Below are 7,948 nucleotides of genomic sequence, written 5' to 3' on the forward strand. Positions count from 1 at the left end.
TACCCTATCTCTGTCCGCTTTCCTACTGGCAAATACTAATGTGCGGACAGGTTATTCTCCATTTATGACGTTACTTACTTGATTTTTATTTTATTTTTGGGTTTTACTATATATGTACTCTAATGACTCCATACTTACCAGTTCCACTGGTCTCAGCCACTTCCCCTGCAGGCTACTGCTCCTCTTTTACCAGTTGGATACTCCTCTGAGTGCATGAGTAAATGGCTGAAACCAGTCAGGTCGCCTTCTCCTCCTAAATAAAACTTTGACATTTATTAGTACATATATAGGTTACATTCATATTTTTCATATTTTTATTATTTTTTATAGTTTGTATGCTGGCCGTAACTAGTGATGAGCAGGTTCGGTTTCTCGGAAACCGAACCCCCCCGAACTTCACCTTGTTTACACGGGTCCGAGGCAGGTTCGAACCTTCCCGCCTTGCTCGGCTAACCCGAGCGCGCCCGAACGTCATCATCCCGCTGTCGGATTCTCGCGAGATTCGGATTCTATATAAGCAGCCGCGTGTCGCCGCCATTTTCACTCGTGCATTGGAGATGATAGGGAGAGGACGTGGCTGGCGTCCTCTCCGTTTATTGTAGAAGACAGTTGATTGGTTGTTTATTGCTTAATTGTGGGGAGGATTGGGGAGCAGCTGTTAGGAGTACAGTGCAGAGTGTTGCTGATAAGTGACCACCAGTTTTTATCCGTTCTCTGCCTGAAAAAAACGCTCCATACCATATCTGTGCTCAGTGTGCTGCATAATATATCTGTGCTGAGTGCTCACACTGCTTAATTGTGGGGACTGGGGAGCAGCTATAGCAGTAGTACAGTGCAGAGTTTTGCTGACAGTGACCATCAGTATACGTTGTCTGCCTGAAAAACACTCCATATCTGTGCTCAGTGTGCTGCTTTATTGTGGGGACTGGGGACCACCAGTATAATTAATATTATATAGGAGGAGTACAGTGCAGAGTGCACTGCTGTACCTACCTCTGTGTCGTCATCCATTAAGTATACTATCCATCTACATTCTATACCTGTGGTGCATTTTAGTTTTGCAGTTTGCTGACAGTGTCCACCAGTATACTATATATAGCAGTACGGTAGATCACTGCTGTACCTACCTCTGTGTCGTCACTCGTCATCCATTAAGTATACTATCCATCTACATTCTATACCTGTGGTGCATTTTAGTTTTGCAGTTTGCTGACAGTGTCCACCAGTATACTATATATAGCAGTACGGTAGGCCACTGCTGTACCTACCTCTGTGTCGTCACTCGTCATCCATTAAGTATACTATCCATCTACATTCTATACCTGTGGTGCATTTTAGTTTTGCAGTTTGCTGACAGTGTCCACCAGTATACTATATATAGCAGAACGGTAGGCCACTGCTGTACCTACCTCTGTGTCGTCACTCGTCATCCATTAAGTATACTATCCATCTACATTCTATACCTGTGGTGCATTTTAGTTTTGCAGTTTGCTGACAGTGTCCACCAGTATACTATATATAGCAGTACGGTAGGCCACTGCTGTACCTACCTCTGTGTCGTCACTCGTCATCCATTAAGTATACTATCCATCTACATTCTATACCTGTGGTGCATTTTAGTTTTGCAGTTTGCTGACAGTGTCCACCAGTATACTATATATAGCAGTACGGTAGGCCACTGCTGTACCTACCTCTGTGTCGTCATCCATTAAGTATACTATCCATCTACATTCTATACCTGTGGTGCATTTTAGTTTTGCAGTTTGCTGACAGTGTCCACCAGTATACTATATATAGCAGTACGGTAGGCCACTGCTGTACCTACCTCTGTGTCGTCACTCGTCATCCATTAAGTATACTATCCATCTACATTCTATACCTGTGGTGCATTTTAGTTTTGCAGTTTGCTGACAGTGTCCACCAGTATACTATATATAGCAGTACAGTAGGCCACTGCTGCACCTACCTCTGTGTCGTCATCCATTAAGTATACTATCCATCTACATTCTATACCTGTGGTGCATTTTAGTTTTGCAGTTTGCTGACAGTGTCCACCAGTATATTATATATAGCAGTATGGTAGGCCACTGCTGTACCTACCTCTGTGTCGTCATCCATTAAGTATACTATCCATCTACATTCTATACCTGTGGTGCATTTTAGTTTTGCAGTTTGCTGACAGTGTCCACCAGTATACTATATATAGCAGTATGGTAGGCCACTGCTGTACCTACCTCTGTGTCGTCACTCGTCATCCATTAAGTATACTATCCATCTACATTCTATACCTGTGGTGCATTTTAGTTTTGCAGTTTGCTGACAGTGTCCACCAGTATACTATATATAGCAGTACGGTAGGCCACTGCTGTGTACCTACCTCTGTGTCGTCACTCGTCATACATTAAGTATACTATCCATCTACATTCTATACCTGTGGTGCATTTTAGTTTTGCAGTTTGCTGACAGTGTCCACCAGTATACTATATATAGCAGTACGGTAGGCCACTGCTGTACCTACCTCTGTGTCGTCACTTGTCATACATTAAGTATACTAACCATCTACATTCTATACCTGTGGTGCATTTTAGTTTTGCAGTTTGCTGACAGTGTCCACCAGTATACTATATATAGCAGTACGGTAGGCCACTGCTGTGTACCTACCTCTGTGTCGTCACTCGTCATCCATTAAGTATACTATCTATCTACATTCTATACCTGTGGTGCATTTTAGTTTTGCAGTTTGCTGACAGTGTCCACCAGTATACTATATATAGCAGTACGGTAGGCCACTGCTGTACCTACCTCTGTGTCGTCATCCATTAAGTATACTATCCATCTACATTCTATACCTGTGGTGCATTTTAGTTTTGCGCAGTAAATATAGTAGTAGGCCATTGCTATTGATACTGGCATATAATTCCACACATTAAAAAATGGAGAACAAAAATGTGGAGGTTAAAATAGGGAAAGATCAAGATCCACTTCCACCTCGTGCTGAAGCTGCTGCCACTAGTCATGGCCGAGACAATGAAATGCCATCAACGTCGTCTGCCAAGGCCGATGCCCAATGTCATAGTAGAGAGCATGTAAAATCCAAAACACAAAAGTTCAGTAAAATGACCCAAAAATCAAAATCAAAAGCGTCTGAGGAGAAGCGTAAACTTGCCAATATGCCATTTACGACACGGAGTGGCAAGGAACGGCTGAGGCCCTGGCCTATGTTCATGGCTAGTGGTTCAGCTTCACATGAGGATGGAAGCACTCATCCTCTCGCTAGAAAAAAGAATAGACTTAAGCTGGCAAAAGCACAGCAAAGAACTGTGCGTTCTTCTAAATCACAAATCCCCAAGGAGAGTCCAATTGTGTCGGGTTGCGATGCCTGACCTTCCCAACACTGGACGGGAAGAGCTTGCGCCTTCCACCATTTGCACGCCCCCTGCAAGTGCTGGAAGGAGTACCCGCAGTCCAGTTCCTGATAGTCAAATTGAAGATGTCACTGTTGAAGTACACCAGGATGAGGATATGGGTGTTGCTGGCGCTGGGGAGGAAATTGACAAGGAGGATTCTGATGGTGAGGTGGTTTGTTTAAGTCAGGCACCCCGGGAGACACCTGTTGTCCGTGGGAGGAATATGGCCATTGACATGCCTGGTCAAAATACAAAAAAAATCAGCTCTTCGGTGTGGAATTATTTCAACACAAATGCGGACAACAGGTGTCAAGCCGTGTGTTGCCTTTGTCAAGCTGTAATAAGTAGGGGTAAGGACGTTAACCACCTCGGAACATCCTCCCTTAGACGTCACCTGCAGCACATTCATCATAAGTCAGTGACAAGTTCAAAAACTTTGGGTGACAGCGGAAGCAGTCCACCGACCACTAAATCCCTTCCTCTTGTAACCAAGCTCCTGCAAACCACACCACCAACTCCCTCAGTGTCAATTTCCTCCTTACCCAGGAAAGCCAATAGTCCTGCAGGCCATGTCACTGTCAAGTCTGACGAGTCCTCTCCTGCCTGGGATTCCTCCGATGCATCCTTGAGTGTAACGCCTACTGCTGCTGGCGCTGCTGTTGTTGCTGCTGGGAGTCGATCGTCATCCCAGAGGGGAAGTCGGAAGACCACTTGTACTACTTCCAGTAAGCAATTGACTGTCCAACAGTCCTTTGCGAGGAAGATGAAATATCACAGCAGTCATCCTGCTGCAAAGCAGATAACTCAGGCCTTGGCAGCCTGGGCGGTGAGAAACGTGGTTCCGGTATCCATCGTTAATTCAGAGGCAACTATAGACTTGATTGAGGTACTGTGTCCCCGGTACCAAATACCATCTAGGTTCCATTTCTCTAGGCAGGCGATACCGAAAATGTATACAGACCTCAGAAAAAGACTCACCAGTGTCCTAAAAAATGCAGTTGTACCCAATGTCCACTTAACCACGGACATGTGGACAAGTGGAGCAGGGCAGACTCAGGACTATATGACTGTGACAGCCCACTGGGTAGATGTATTGCCTCCCGCAGCAAGAACAGCAGCGGCGGCACCAGTAGCAGCATCTCGCAAACGCAAACTCGTTCCTAGGCAGGCTACGCTTTGTATCACCGGCTTTCCAGAATAGGCACACAGCTGACAACCTCTTACGGCAACTGAGGAAGATCATCGCAGAATGGCTTACCCCAATTGGACTCTCCTGGGGATTTGTGACATCGGACAATGCCAGCAATATTGTGCGTGCATTACATCTGGGCAAATTCCATCACGTCCCATGTTTTGCACATACCTTGAATTTGGTGGTGCAGAATTATTTAAAAAATGACAGGGGAGTGCAAGAGATGCTGTCGGTGGCCCGAAGAATTGCGGGCCACTTTCGGCATTCAGGCACCGCGTACAGAAGACTGGAGCACCACCAAACATTCCTGAACCTGCCCTGCCATCATCTGAAGCAAGAGGTGGTAACGAGGTGGAATTCAACCCTCTATATGCTTCAGAGGATGGAGGAGCAGCAAAAGGCCATTCAAGCCTATACATCTGGCCACGATATAGGCAAAGGAGGTGGAATGCACCTGACTCAAGCGCAGTGGAGAATGATTTCAACGTTGTGCAAGGTTCTGCAACCCTTTGAACTTGCCACACGTGAAGTCAGTTCAGACACTGCCAGCCTGAGTCAGGTCATTCCCCTCATCAGGCTTTTGCAGAAGAAGCTGGAGACATTGAAGGAGGAGCTAAAACAGATCGATTCCGCTAGGCATGTGGGACTTGTGGATGGAGCCCTTAATTCGCTTAACCAGGATTCACGGGTGGTCAATCTGTTGAAATCAGAGCACTACATTTTGGCCACCGTGCTCGATCCTGGCTTTATTCTACCTAGTTGCCCTCCCTCCAGTGTGTACTTCGAAAGAGTGTTTAGTGCAGCCGCTCACCTTGTCAGCAATCGGCGTACGAGGTTACTTCCAGAAAATGTGGAGAAGATGATGTTCATTAAAATGAATTATAATCAATTCCTCCGTGGAGACATTCACCAGCAGCAATTGCCTCCAGAAAGTACACGGGGACCTGAGATGGTGGATTCCAGTGGGGACGAATTAATAATCTGTGAGAAGGGGGATGTACACAGTGAAAGGGGTGAGGAATCGGAGGATGATGATGAGGTGGACATCTTGCCTCTGTAGAGCCAGTTTGTGCAAGGAGAGATTGATTGCTTCTTTTTTGGTGGGGGCCCAAACCAACCAGTCATTTCAGTCACAGTCATGTGGCAGACCCTGTCACTGAAATGATGGGTTCGTTAAAGTGTGCATGTCCTGTTTATACAACATAAGGGTGGGTGGGAGGGCCCAAGGACAATTCCATCTTGCACCTCTTTTTTCTTTAATTTTTCTTTGCATCATGTGCTGTTTGGGGACAATTTTTTTGAAGTGCCATCCTGCCTGACACTGCAGTGCCACTCCTAGATGGGCCAGGTGTTTGTGTCGGCCACTTGTGTCGCTTAGCTTAGTCACACAGCGACCTTGGTGCGCCTCTTTTTTTCTTTGCATCATGTGCTGTTTGGGGACAATTTTTTTGAAGGGCCATCCTGCCTGACACTGCAGTGCCACTCCTAGATGGGCCAGGTGTTTGTGTCGGCCACTTGTGTCGCTTAGCTTAGTCACACAGCGACCTTGGTGCGCCTCTTTTTTTCTTTGCATCATGTGCTGTTTGGGGACAATTTTTTTGAAGGGCCATCCTGCCTGACACTGCAGTGCCACTCCTAGATGGGCCAGGTGTTTGTGTCGGCCACTTGTGTCGCTTAGCTTAGTCACACAGCGACCTTGGTGCACCTCTTTTTTTCTTTGCATCATGTGCTGTTTGGGGACAATTTTTTTGAAGGGCCATCCTGCCTGACACTGCAGTGCCACTCCTAGATGGGCCAGGTGTTTGTGTCGGCCACTTGTGTCGCTTAGCTTAGTCACACAGCGACCTTGGTGCGCCTCTTTTTTTCTTTGCATCATGTGCTGTTTGGGGACAATTTTTTTGAAGGGCCATCCTGCCTGACACTGCAGTGCCACTCCTAGATGGGCCAGGTGTTTGTGTCGGCCACTTGTGTCGCTTAGCTTAGTCACACAGCGACCTTGGTGCGCCTCTTTTTTTCTTTGCATCATGTGCTGTTTGGGGACAATTTTTTTAAAGGGCCATCCTGCCTGACACTACAGTGCCACTCCTAGATGGGCCAGGTGTTTGTGTCGGCCACTTGTGTCGCTTAGCTTAGCCATCCAGCGACCTCGGTGCAAATTTTAGGACTAAAAATAATATTGTGAGGTGTGAGTTGTTCAGAATAGACTGGAAATGAGTGGAAATTATGGTTATTGAGGTTAATAATACTATGGGATCAAAATGACCCCCAAATTCTATGATTTAAGCTGTTTTTTGGGGTTTTTTGAAAAAAACTCCCGAATCCAAAACACACCCGAATCCGACAAAAAAATTTCGGTTAGGTTTTGCCAAAACGTGTCCGAATCCAAAACACGCCCGTGGAACCGAACCCAAAACCAAAACACAAAACCCGAAAAATTTCCGGTGCACATCACTAGCCGTAACTGCTTCCACATCTACATATGGCGGTGTACTTGCTTCCTTTTTTTTCTACGTGTTTATTGTTGCTACAAGTTCAAATAGTTATTATATTTCCGTACTATGACTTTGGTTAGATATACTACCAGCAATACCTCAGGATCAAAACTCACCAACTCTAGGAAATGATGCCTTATCCCCCACAGTCATACATCTCCATTCATCACAAAAAAGCCTCTAAGTGCGGACCATACTTACCACACATTACTAACGTAGCGGACCCTTTAGGCCCTACTTCTTCAGCCTGAACCCTGGCTGCTGAATGCCTCTCGCTTGTGCACTTGGCTCCCATTGTGGGCCTTTTTTTTGCACAAACACCAAATGAACAATGCAAGCAGATGGTGATGTTCTTATTGAGTGCTTTCACTCACCCCAGTCCCTGCTGGCCTGTACTACAATCCACTGTAAAAAGTGGGATTGCGATGTACCCAACCTTTGGACTGCTATCAGACCCTTCAGCACCGTAATTTCTTTCGGTGGAGGTTCTGATGGAATAAGGGAGAAGGCCAGCGAAAATTCCCTTTTCGGTATCTTACCACTGGAATTTTTATAGGGTGAGAAACATACTATCGATCACCCTTTCCAGTGAATGTCTACCAGGGAGATTTCCTGAAGAACATCAGTGAAAAACCCCTTGTTTACACAATCGCGTCTGCGTATGCTTTACAAAACGCGTATGACACACCTGCGCAAAATAACGCAAATGGTATCACGTTGTGCTGTGCATAACACACAGACGTGCGGTGCAATTGCATGGCCTATAGATACTAGTTATCTATATGCCCTACGATTACAGGAGTCGATTTTAAGCCGCGCTCCTCAGCCGGAGCGTAACACTAAATCACTTCACAAAT

This window comes from Pseudophryne corroboree, chromosome 1 (genome assembly GCF_028390025.1).
Source record: "Pseudophryne corroboree isolate aPseCor3 chromosome 1, aPseCor3.hap2, whole genome shotgun sequence".
NCBI lineage: Eukaryota > Metazoa > Chordata > Amphibia > Anura > Myobatrachidae > Pseudophryne > Pseudophryne corroboree.